The following is a 12,475-nucleotide window of genomic DNA, read 5'->3' on the forward strand; positions in this document are numbered from 1 at the left end:
ATACATACATATATACTTATGCATGCAGAGGATATCAACATAAAAACTAAAAAGAAATTAAAAGACTGGTTGCCTCTGGGGAAAGGAAATGGAGACTAGAGGATGGCAAGTGAAGGAGATTTTCCCTTTCATTGTCTACATTCTTGTAACTGTTAAAGCTTGTATTATTATTTTGTTTGTTTTCTTTACTCTGTATATTTATAACTTATTCAACTTATGAGCAAAGAAACAATAATAAAGCTACCTTTTAAAATACAAAAGGAAAATGTAAACTATTAAACCATGTAGAGAACTCTTCGTATCCCTTTTGCTGTTGTTTATATACTAGAAACGATAGTGCTATGATCCGAATTTTTTGTTTCCTCTCCAAATTCATACGTTCAAACCCTAACCTCCAAAGATAATGGCATTAGGAGATGGGGTTTTGGGGAGGTGCTTAGGTCACATGGAGTCCTTATGAATGAAATTAGTGTTCTTATAAAAAATCCCACAGCAATCCCTTGCCCCTTCTACCTTGTGAGGGCACAGGAAGAAGGCACGGGCTCTGAATCAGGAAGGTACCTTCATCAGAATGCAACCATCCTGGTGCCTTGATCTTGGACTCCCCAAGCCCCTAGAACTGTAAGGAATTTCTGTTTATGTTACTCATTCTGTGGTACTTTGTTATAGCAGCCCGAATGAACTAAGAAAGTTAACTTTCTTACTTTGTTAAAGGTTCAAATGTCTAATGTTTTCTCTGTTAAAATTATATTGCACTGCTTTTAAAATAGCTACATTTTACTTATTTGAGAAGTGCTCCCTCCTGCTACCTTTCCTAAAAGAGTTTATATATGGCAGGTGTTATTTCTTCTTTAAATGTTTAATAGGATTCACCAATGAAATTATCTAAGCCTAGAGCTTTCTTTATGGGAAGGTTTTTCACAAAAAAAAATCAGTTTCTTCAGTTGAAGGGCTATTCAGATTTTCTTTTTCATTTTTTTGTCTTTAGAGTAAGTTATATTTTATTATTAAAAAAATTTTAATGTTTATTTTTGAGAGAGAGAAAGAGCAAGCAGGGGAAGGGCAGAGAGAGATGCAGACACAGAATCCAAAGCAGGCTCCAGGCTCTTGAGCTGTGAGCACAGAACCCAACATGGGGCTCAAACCCATGAACCTTGAGATCATGACCTGAGCCAAAGTAGGATGCTTAGCTGACTGAGCCACCCAGGCATCCCTTTAAGAAAGTAATATTTAAAAAAATTTGTCTCTGTCATTTAAATTGTTATGTTTATTGGCATAAAGATATTTACATATTTCTTTAGTATCCATTTACTGTCTTTAAAATCTGTAGTGATACACCCTTTATTCTTGACACTGAAAACTTGTGTTTTCTCTTTATTTTCTCTTGATCATTCAGCTAGCTGTTTATCACTTTTGTTAATCCTTTCAAAGAGTTTTTTTTGGTTTTTTGTTTGCTGCTTTTTAGCTGGACCAATTTATACTTAATATAACTATTATCTGGTGGTATTTAATTTTATGACTTTATTACTTGTTTTCTATTTGTTTTTTTTTTTTCCATCAGTTTTTTTTTTTGTTCCTCTGTGTCTACTTACTCAAAATTTTTAGCTTAATTGAATATTAGTTATTTAAGGCAGTAAGACAGCAGGTTTCTATCTAGTTTTTAGTTACCAAGTATGACACCAGCTGGCCAAAAATACCACAAAAATAGGAAGCTTACTTAGTGTCATTAACTCTATCAATTAATTTTTTCCTGTCCCTTCCAGTTTTTATTGCTTTTGGTCATATTCCCATGTCTTCAGATAATTGTTTTTCATATTTTCTCCATATGTATTTTTGTTATCTGTGGAACAGTTGGGATAAATAGGAGCTCTTCTCCCTTTGCCAAGGATGGAAACTAATTTTTAAAAATAATTTACTTATTTTTTAATTTGCATCCAAATTAGTTAGCATGTAGTGCAACAATGATTTCAGGAGTAGATGCCTTATGTCCCTTACCCATTTAGCCCATCAACCCTCCCACAACCCCTCCAGTAACCCTCTGTTTGTTCTCCATATTTCAGTCTCTTATGTTGTGTCCTTGTCCCTGTTTTTATATTATTTTTGCTTCCCTTCCCTTATGTTCATCTCTTCTGTGTCTTAAAGTCCTCATATGAGTGAAGTCATAGGATATTTGTCTTTCTCTGACTGACTAATTTTGCTTAGCATAATACCCTCTAGTTCCATCCACATGGTTGCAAATGACAAGATTTCATTCTTTTTGATTGCTGAGTAATACTCCATTGTGTGTGTGTGTGTGTGTGTGTGTGTGTGTGTATACACAACATCTTCTTTATCCATTCATCCGTCAGTGGACATTTGGGCTCTTTCCATACTTTGGCTATTGTTGGTAGTGCTACTACGAATATGGGGGTGCATGTGCCTCTTCGAAACAGCATACCTGTATCCCTTGGAAAAATATGTAGTAGTACTATTGCTGGGTCATGGGGTAGTTCTATTTTTAATTTTTTGAGGAACCTCCACACTGTTTTCCAGAGTGGCTGCACAAGCCTGCATTCCCACCAGCAGTGCCAAAGAGATCCTGTTTCTCCACATCCTTGCCAGCATCTGTTGTTGCCTGAGTTGTTAATGTTAGCTACTCTGACCAGTGTGAGGTGATATCTTGTTGTGGTTTTGATTTGTATTTCCCAGATGATGAGTGATAGTGAGCATTTTTTCATGTGTCTGTTGGCCATCTGGATGTCTTCTTTGGAATGGAAGTGTCGATTCATGTCTTTTGCCCGTTTCTTCACTGGATGATTTGTTTTTTGGGTGTTGAGTTTGGCAAGTTCTTTATAGATTTTGGATACTAACCCTTTATCTGATATGTCGTTTACAAATATCTTCTCCCATTCCATGGGTTGCCTTTTAGTTTTGCTGATTGTTTCCTTCACCGTGCAGAAGTTTTTATTTTGATGAGGTCCCAATAGTTCATTTTTGCTTTTGTTTCCCTTGCCTCCAGAGACGTGTTGAGTAAGAAGTTGCTATGGCCAAGGTCAAAGAGGGTTTGCCTGCTTTCTCCTTGAGGATTTGGATGGCTTCCTGTCTTACGTTTAAGTCTTTCATCCATTTTGAGTTTATTTTTGTGTATGGTCTAAGGAAGTGATCCACGTTCATTCTTCTGCATGTCACCATCCAGTTTTCCCAGCACCACTTGCTGACGAGACTGTCCATTGGATAGTCTTTGGATATCCCATTGGATATTCTTTCCTGCTTTGTCAAAAATTCGTGGGCCATACATTTGTGGGTCCATTTCTGTGTTCTCTATTCTGTTCCATTGATGTGAGTGTCTGTTTTGGTGCCAGTACCATGCTGTCTTGATGATTACAGTTCTGTAATACCGCTTGAAGTCCAGGATTGTGATGCTCCCTGCTTTGATTTTCTTTTTCAAGGTTGCTTTTGCTATTCGGGGTCTTTTCTGGTTCCATACAAATTTTAGGATTGTTTGTTCTAACTGTGTGAAGAATGCTGGTATTATTTTGATAGGTATTGCATTGAATATGTAGATTGCTTTGGGTAGTATTGACATGTTAACAATATTTGTTCTTCCTATCCAGGAGCATGGAATATTTTTCCATTTTTTTGTGTCTTCTTCAATTTCTTTCCTAAGCTTTCTACAGTTTTCAGTGTATAAGTTTTTCACCTCTTTGGTTAGATTTATTCCTAAGTATGTTATGGTTTTGGTGCAGTTGTAAATGGGATAGATTCCTTGATTTCCCTTTCTGTTGCTTCATTATTGGTGTATAGGAATGCAACCGATTTCTGTGCATTGATTTATATCCTGTGACTTTGCTGACTTCGGGGATCAGTTCTAGCCATTTTTTGGTGGAATCTTTTGGGTTTTCCATATAGAGTATCATATCATCTGCAAAGAGTGAAAGTGTGATCTTCTCCTGGCCGATTTGGATGCCTTTTATTTCTTTGTGTTGTATGATTGCTGAGGCTAAGACTTCCAATACTATGTTGAATAACAGTGGCGAGAGTGGACATCCCTGTCTTGTGGAACCTAATTTTTAAAGCTCTTATCACCTCTGTTACAATCCCCTTCACTTATACAGTGTGATGAATCTCACTATGTTTCTTTAAAGGATCACTGTTAGCCCTGAAATCTAACTATTGGAGGGATCACAAAAAGAAGTTTGCTCAATGATTTTTGTGTGTGTGTGAAGTATTTAGAATGTTGGTAAGAAAATGAATAAGCACTATCTCAAGTGTTTACCTTTGAATAGTGGAATTAAGGTGATTTTTTTCTCTTTCATGCTTTTTAGAACTTTCCAAATTTCTATAATTGACCTACTTTATAATTGGGATGAAGGTTATTAATTCTTTTTGATTAAGGGAGTAAGATGACACTAACATCTGCTGATCACCTACCATGAGTTGTGTAGTGAACTAGGCACTGTTCCATTTTAAACTTTTATCATTTTTTTAAAACCATAAGAAAATATCTTTTAAATTAACTGTTAAGGTGCAGTTTAGAGGAATATTTATTTTCCATGCTAATGATGTGTTTTGGTGTTTTTCTCATTAGGAGTCTTTCTGTGTCCTCCTCATGTTAAGATTAGTAGATGAATTCTAGAAACACATCAATATCTGGGATGTAGTAAGAGTTGAGAAATACCAATGTTCCTTCATTATACCCACGCATTAAATTTGACCTCTGGCACTCTTAGAAAGAGACAATTTCCCTCATTGTTTTCCTGATATTCTTGAGGTACCTAAACTGTGTAGGGTCTTATCCTTTCTTCTAAGGAGCAATGCCATCTTTTATCTAGCCCCGCTTAATTCACCAGTTTTATTTTTCAATTTTTACTTTTTCAGAATGCTTACGAAGAGTATATTCTATAGTAGAGAAAGGCTGAGCAAAGTATAATCTACTACATGCACAGAATTGGAGGCCATGCAAACTCTTCAGCCCTCAGTTCCTAAGGACCATAAGCAGCTTTTGTGTTCTCACCCTAGGGCTTACCCTCAGTGCTTTCTAGATAAAACTGCCTTGGCTTCCCTCTCCTAATCAGGGATGAGGTGATTGGATTGAGTCATGTTTCACGTGAAGTATTTGGGCCCCTTATCTGAACCACTCATTACCTCTTGAGGCAGATGTAACTGGGACTGCTGTAATGATCTGACAAAAGACCTATTCCTTCAACATTACCAGTCATTAACTCTCCAAGACAAGATGTGACATGCCACAGCCCTCAGACAGTTCATCCAGTAGGAGTTCCTTCTTGACAAATATAATCCCTTTTCACCTTTGTTCATGACAATTTTATTTCTTTCACAGTGTCAAACTACCAATTTTTCCAAGTCAGCACTCCCTACTTGGACCAGGGACTTTTTTTTCACTTAAAAGGGAGGTCCTACTATCTTTTCACTTTTGATTGTATCTTACTTTAATTGGTCTTTCTTAGAATAGCAATTTTGAGCATATCTATATCTATATGTATATATATATATATATAGAGAGAGAGAGAGAGAGAGAGAGAGCAGCACAGCTGGACTCTAATACCTATAAATGTTTTCTTTCCCATTACTTTTGCTGCAAACTGTACAGTTTGAGGTAAAAAAAAAAAAAAGCCTGTTTTAATCATAGACACTACTTCGTGTTCAGTATGTACAATAAATATTTATTCCACAGATGTGATATCACAATGAATCCGGGGTTAGGGGTATTTTCCTGAAAGCAAAAGAAAAGCAGAATACTTGGTATCTAGTCTTCAGTTCTTTACTTAAGTAACTTTGCCCACGCAGGAAATTCTAAAATAAATTGTCTTGTAAAAAATGGGATCACTGGTTCAAAATACCTCTATCCTTTTCTCTTCAGTGGTTAAACCTACACAAAACTATGAAACTGATGCCACAATTGAGAAGAATTTCTGTTGGGAGACTGTAATTTCCCAGGGAGAGTCTCATTAGCTAGAAGTCGATACAACTATCTGCAACACAGCACAAAGTTCTGAACATAAGTGAAATGGGACATGGCTCTTTATTTGACTTAAAAGGTAACTAGGCAAATAATACAGATGTACACAGGAAGACTATACTGATAAACTGAAGAAAGATAGATGGCACAGAACTTAATGGCCTCCTAGCAGCAGTCTGGTGTGATAATCTGAAGAATGGTCAAGGAACAGCATTCCAAGTCAAGTTCAGGAACTGGCTGAATGGAATCAGGGAAAGTGGACTATGTCAGATCTAAAAGTGTAGGTTATGGAGTCTTGCGCTGGGCTCAGATTCTCTCCAGATAAGCCTTCTCTAAGGTATAGAATATCAAAGTTCAGTGAGACAGTATTTAGCAAGGGTTAGTTTAAGATGAAACAGAAAGAGAAGAAAAACTCTGAAATACAGGAAAGAGTAATAATTTCAATATCTGATTTAAGAAAGAACTCTTGTTCCCTCTTGAAGACAGACAGTCACACTGAGTCTAACAGTAAGATCATCTGCACAGTAGGAGTGCTGAATGGATAAGCTACCTGCAGAACTGAAAGATACCAGGTGCTGAGGTGTGAGGGGTGGGGATGAGGGTCCTCAGAGTGTTGAGGCTAGGAGGAGAAAGACAATCTCCTGCAGGACAGAGAGAATAAGAAACAATGGACAAAGGGGAGTAAACTCATCAATAATGTTTAAAAATGATCTTTAGGTAACATTCAGCCTTTCAGTTATAGAGCACACCCACATTTTGAGGCTGCAATTACTTTTCTTCTCTTAGAAGTGTAGTTAGATGGGCTCTACTTCTCTGATATATATAATTTTAAAAAATAATAGTCTGGATTATAAACTAGAAAGCTAGTTATTACCATGCAACAGTTTTATGCAATGGGGTATAATTGCTCACTAACTGTTCTATGTTCTCTCATTTTTTGTTTATCTCTTAATTAGATTTTCAGTAACTCAAGGGCTGGATAAATATCACTCACTGCTTAAAAGCTTAAACTCTGGAGGTTGATAGAGCTGGTGAGATTCCTATTCTTTCTTATCTGTGTGTCCTTGAGCAAATTATTAACCTCCCTAAGCTTCAGTTTATTTGCATGTAAAATGGGAATAATAAGAAACCTGCCTCATGGAGTTGTATTAAGGAATAAAGTAAATGAAATAACATAAATAAAATATTTCCATTTTGTGACAAATAACACAGCAGTTAAGTGTGCTAATGTTGAAATAAAACATGTCTACTGTCTTTTCTTCTATCATATACCTTTAGGACTGTTGTGGAAGACATGCTGTTAGAATGTATTCTATTTGTCTGTTATCACATTATGTGAAAAGTTCAGGACTGATATTCACTAAATTTGAGGTTATGTTTGGGATACTATGACAGAAACTAAAGATTTGAAAACTCAATAATCCCCCAGGGCAACTGAAACTAAGGCACAATAAGGAGCCCATGTGACTACTCATCTGGGAGAGGCATGCCACAGGCAACAAGATGCAATAGAGGCAGTAAATAGACAATGGATTCTAAGGGGCAGAGACTCCAAGTGGCAGCTGATTTACAATCACATAGGCAACTCTAGGTATATACCCCAGGGAAAGCAGCAACAGCAAATTTTAGCTGTATGTATATGTATGTATCTATATCCATCAATTCTATACATACACACACACACACACATATGTATGTATGTGTGTACATATATATATATATATATATATATAAAATCTCAACATCTTCACATAAAAATGTGAGCATGGGAAAGGCAAGTTACTATGTTAAACAAATGAAAATATTTTCATAACCTGAAATTAATCGCAAATACAAAGCTAACAACTGCATTGGATTACAATTTGTAAAGAAACTACTGGACCCAGCCACTGAACTTCCTCACCATCCTCAATGCTTCCCAAACCTCTGCACCTTCCTCCCTTCTGCCACTTCCTCCAATCCAATCTTAATAAGCAATGTAAAAGCGATGGCAGTTTTTAACTGTGATTAGTGTAGCTAATTCATAGAATGAACTGAAAAGAGCCATTTAAGAAAAAAGAAAAGCATATACTACATCTGAAGACATGTAACACTCTATCTATAATGTAGTTTCTAATGTCTGTATATGTATTTATATACAACATATACAAATATAGATGTAATATACATAAATATAGTTACTAGGCAATCACACAAAGTATTTAAGGTAAGTTATATGCATTATTCAAATCTGTCATATATCATATTTCTATTTAATGCATCCAAATGCCCTAATGATTAATGAATGGAAGCAAACTGACAAGCTGCAAACAATGTGTAGAAAATTGGTCACTAAGACTATATTAGGAATCTTCCAGGAATAGAAGTAAACAGAAAACAATTAAGTCTAATTGTTTCTCCATAGCTGTAGTCCATGTTAAATTAAAATGTACCACGTAGTTTTTAAACTATTGATTTCAAATTTCTTGGTTTTAAATATGAAGAATTCCTCCTCTAAAGTATTCCTAAAATAAAAAGAATACTTAATAAATAACCGTGATAGAGCTTTGTGTTTTATTACTTTATTTGTGCCATAAATGAAGGATTTCAATCTTTCATTTGGCATCTTTCAGAAGTACTGAATTTACACACACACAAAAAGTTATCATATTTTTCTTTTTTTATGTCATTTCAGAAAGTAAGCAAACTGGTGGTTTTATTAAGCATTTATTAACCTTATAACCATGACTCAGACTATTAAATATATTGCTCGTGTGTACTAAAAAATATTTTTCGAAACGAGGAGGAAATAGGCTCTTGAAAGACAGAGGAAACACAGAATTAAGAAAAATGCATGTTCACTTGCCATAAAGTTTAAGCAGCAGTCTCCATAGAGAGAGAAGAAAAATAAAATATTTTTCTTCCTTAGAGTTTTTAAAAAATTAGTTACTTTGGGCTAACAATGAGAAGCAGAACAGAAAACAGCAGAAATTTGGTTGCTTGATATTGTTGCTATGAGACTGAATTCAACCCAGCATGTGTGGGACCTCACTCTGGCCCCTCAGCTCTACTGTATTTCAAGGCACATGGAGGTGTGCAGTGGGAGAGAGTTCCAATGCCCTGTGATTGAGGACTACAAATGCCAGCATACTGAGATTGCCCATAATTTGGTAAGCAGTAAAGAACAGCTGGAGATTAAGAGGTAAGGGGGAGAGGAAGGTTAGATTTAAAAACATAAATACTTCGGGTGCCTGGGTAGCTCAGTCAGTTAAGCATCTGAGTTCGGCTTAGGTCATGATCTCACCATTTGTGGGTTCAAGCCCCGTGTTGGGCTCAGCACTGGCAATGTGGAGCCTGCTTAGGATTTTCACTCTCTTCTTTCTCTCTGTACCTCCCCCACTCATGCTTTCTCTCTTTCAAAATAAATAAATAAACTTAAAAAAAAAAAAAGGAACATAAATTCTTAAGGAAAGAACTCAATAATTTACCTAATGTAGAGATCTGATAACTAAAATAATTGAAATGAAGATTTCAAAAGATAGTGTCTAACTCAGGCAAAGACTGTTAATCATATAATGTTTAAGTGGACTTCAAAAATGGGATCTTAACGGATATGTCAGATTCTCTAAGTGCAAGTAAAATCTTATGTAGAGGTGAGTGGGGATGGTGGTAAATCTGATGAGTGGTTTTCAAACATTTTTAATAGTGAGCACTTAAATTTGAAAATAAAAATGAAGCAACAGTACACAACACTTCATTAAGACCAATGAAAACAAAGCTGGTTGACGTGGGGACGGGCATGGAGATAATGACACTCAGTACATCTCAGCATGGTCCGGACACTTCTCTGCACAACTTTAAGGCACTACCCAATAAGTAAAGAGGACCTGATTACTTCCCCAGGTCCTCTACATTCCTTTATCAATGATACAACAGCCTGGCCTTTATAATAAGATGCATCCTTAGATTTTTGCCAATCTCCAAATTAATACCACTAAAGTATATAATTATCCCCTCCTTCCCCAATAGGGCATAATTTTATCAGAGTAACCACACATACAATACATAGGAAACTACAGAAAGTCCTAAAATGATAGGCTGGGTAATTCTCAGGCTCACTTGTTACCTACATGACTTGTTTCTGTATATCAACCTTGCATAATGATGTAACTTCAGGTAGAACCTTTTACATAGCCTTTTATATAATCCCATTTTTTTGGTTTACTGTTGAATTTAGTATTTCACTCCAAGTGTGCATAAGCATAACAGAAACTAAATACAACCCACAATCTCATTCTCAACATTAGAAATTATTATAGAAACATAGCGAATTATTTTGTGTGGTTTCTGTTTCAATTCTATTATATACTCTTAAGTCATGATGACATTCTTGAATTGATGAAGTATCAGAATTGAAGAAATTAAGGCTGTCCATGATAAAAACACACACAATCAGATAAACAAACATAAAGACTTTCTCTAAGGAATTCAAAATGCTTCACAAATGATTCTTTATCATTCATGTTAATGAAAGGCAGATGATCTTCATTTTAGTTAATGGCTTTAATTTTCCACCCTGCCAAATTTTTTACTGACCCCACTGCTAAATAATTTAAGCCTAAAATCCTCTTTCTCCCTCTGCATCATCCTTTAAGGGAGAGCTAATGAATAATAAAAACACAAAATTGGACAACAGATCTAGAAAGCACAAAAAAAGAAATTCTGAATGGTTCATAACTTGTATAATAAATAGGTGGCTACCCTATTTAATCTTGTAATTCTCTTGTGAGCTAGAATGGGAAGATGCAATTTGCTAATAAGGAAACAGGCAAAGAGAATATATTCACTATGCTAATTCCAAATGATTTATCCAATGTCACCCTGAGCTAAGGTTCAGCATAGAAGTGAGTGATTATTAAGACAATCTAAACAGGACATTGGATTACTAAAGAAGCACATGGATCTCCTTCTCAGAAAATATAAAAATAGGATTGGTACTCATGTTGGCTTTGTACAGAAATAATTTTGTCAAGAGATACAATTATTTTTTTAAAAGGAACAATTATTAACTCTGGAGAAGATAACTTCTTTTCAAATAACATTAGGTATTTCAATTCAAATTAAAAATTTTTATTGTTTTTCCAATTAGATTTAGGGCACTAGGTTGTGCTGGATAGGTGTTGAAGGGCAGCAACACACACATTTTACCTTCAAGGGACTTTAAATCTAGGAAAGAGTATAAAATGTGTCACAAAAGTTATAAAATGCTCACAGCACTGTTAGTGCTACAAGACAGGTGCAAAAAGGAGGAAGTGATTACATGTAGCTTGAAACTTGATAAAAGGGAGGGTAGTACATTGGGGTACAGATAAAACTAGCCTGGGCATAAATTGGTAACTATTGAAGCTTCATCATGGATACATGAAGGTTCATTACATTATTTTGTCCTTTTTTTCTGTCCATTTAATTTTTTCATAATAAAAAGTGCTTCTTAAGAAGGGCTTCATGAATAAAGTGGCATTTAAGACAGACCTTGACCAAAGAGCACTATTTTGACAAACCAAGAATTGACGGTAGAAACAGCAAGATCCAGACATATAGTTGGAAAGCCTGGGACTATTTAGATTCACAACTACACTACTTAGTTAGAACATAAAGTAGGGAAATGTGATAAAACTAAAAACTTTTTATTATTTTTTATTTTTTTATTATTATTGTGTTAATGACTATGAATATTAAATTGTGACAATTAAAATTATTACAGCTGTTAATAGCCATTGGTGACTTTAGCATGATTTTTTTTTGAGAGGGAGGTGTGCAAGTGTGAGGGGCAGAGAGAGAGAAGAGAGAGAGGATCCCAAGAGGGGCAGAGAAAGGAAGAGAGGGAGATTGAGAAGCATGGCTCACCTGAAGTGAGGCTCAAGTTCACCTGATGCAGGATTCGAACTAGTAAACTGTAAGATCATGACCTGATCTGAAGCTAGATGCTTAATGACCAGGAGTCCAACTTTAGCATGATCTTATTAAATCTTTGATTATGAGAGAAAGAGAAAGACTGGAATGAAGCAGATCTGAGTCCAAATTCCAGTTAGAAAGACATTACAAAGTTCAAAAGAGGCAATCCAGAAAAGAGCAGCAATAGTAGATATGGAATAGAAAGACCAGGGAACAGGGAGAATACTAGGACAACTGCTTGAACTATGAAGAGAAAGAGAGAGGATAGAGAAGGTCAAAGATTTTGTTTCCAGTTTGGGTGCACAGAAGCAGGGATCTCAAGGGAGGAGCCAAGATGGCAGAACAGCATGGAAGTATTTTTTTGTGACTTGCATCCATGATATACAGCCACATTAACACTAAACCGTCCTGCACATCTAGAAAACGGATTTGAGGATTAACACAACAATCTGCACGATCTGAACCACAGAACTCAGCAGGTACGTGGCATAGAGGGGTGAACCAGGGGAGAGAGAAACTGCGGAGAGCAGAGAACTGTTTTTGCTTGTGGAGAGAGGATGGAGACTGGGGGAGAGTACAGGA

The sequence above is a fragment of the Panthera uncia genome (assembly GCF_023721935.1).
Source record: "Panthera uncia isolate 11264 chromosome A1 unlocalized genomic scaffold, Puncia_PCG_1.0 HiC_scaffold_17, whole genome shotgun sequence".
Taxonomy (NCBI): Eukaryota; Metazoa; Chordata; class Mammalia; order Carnivora; family Felidae; genus Panthera; species Panthera uncia.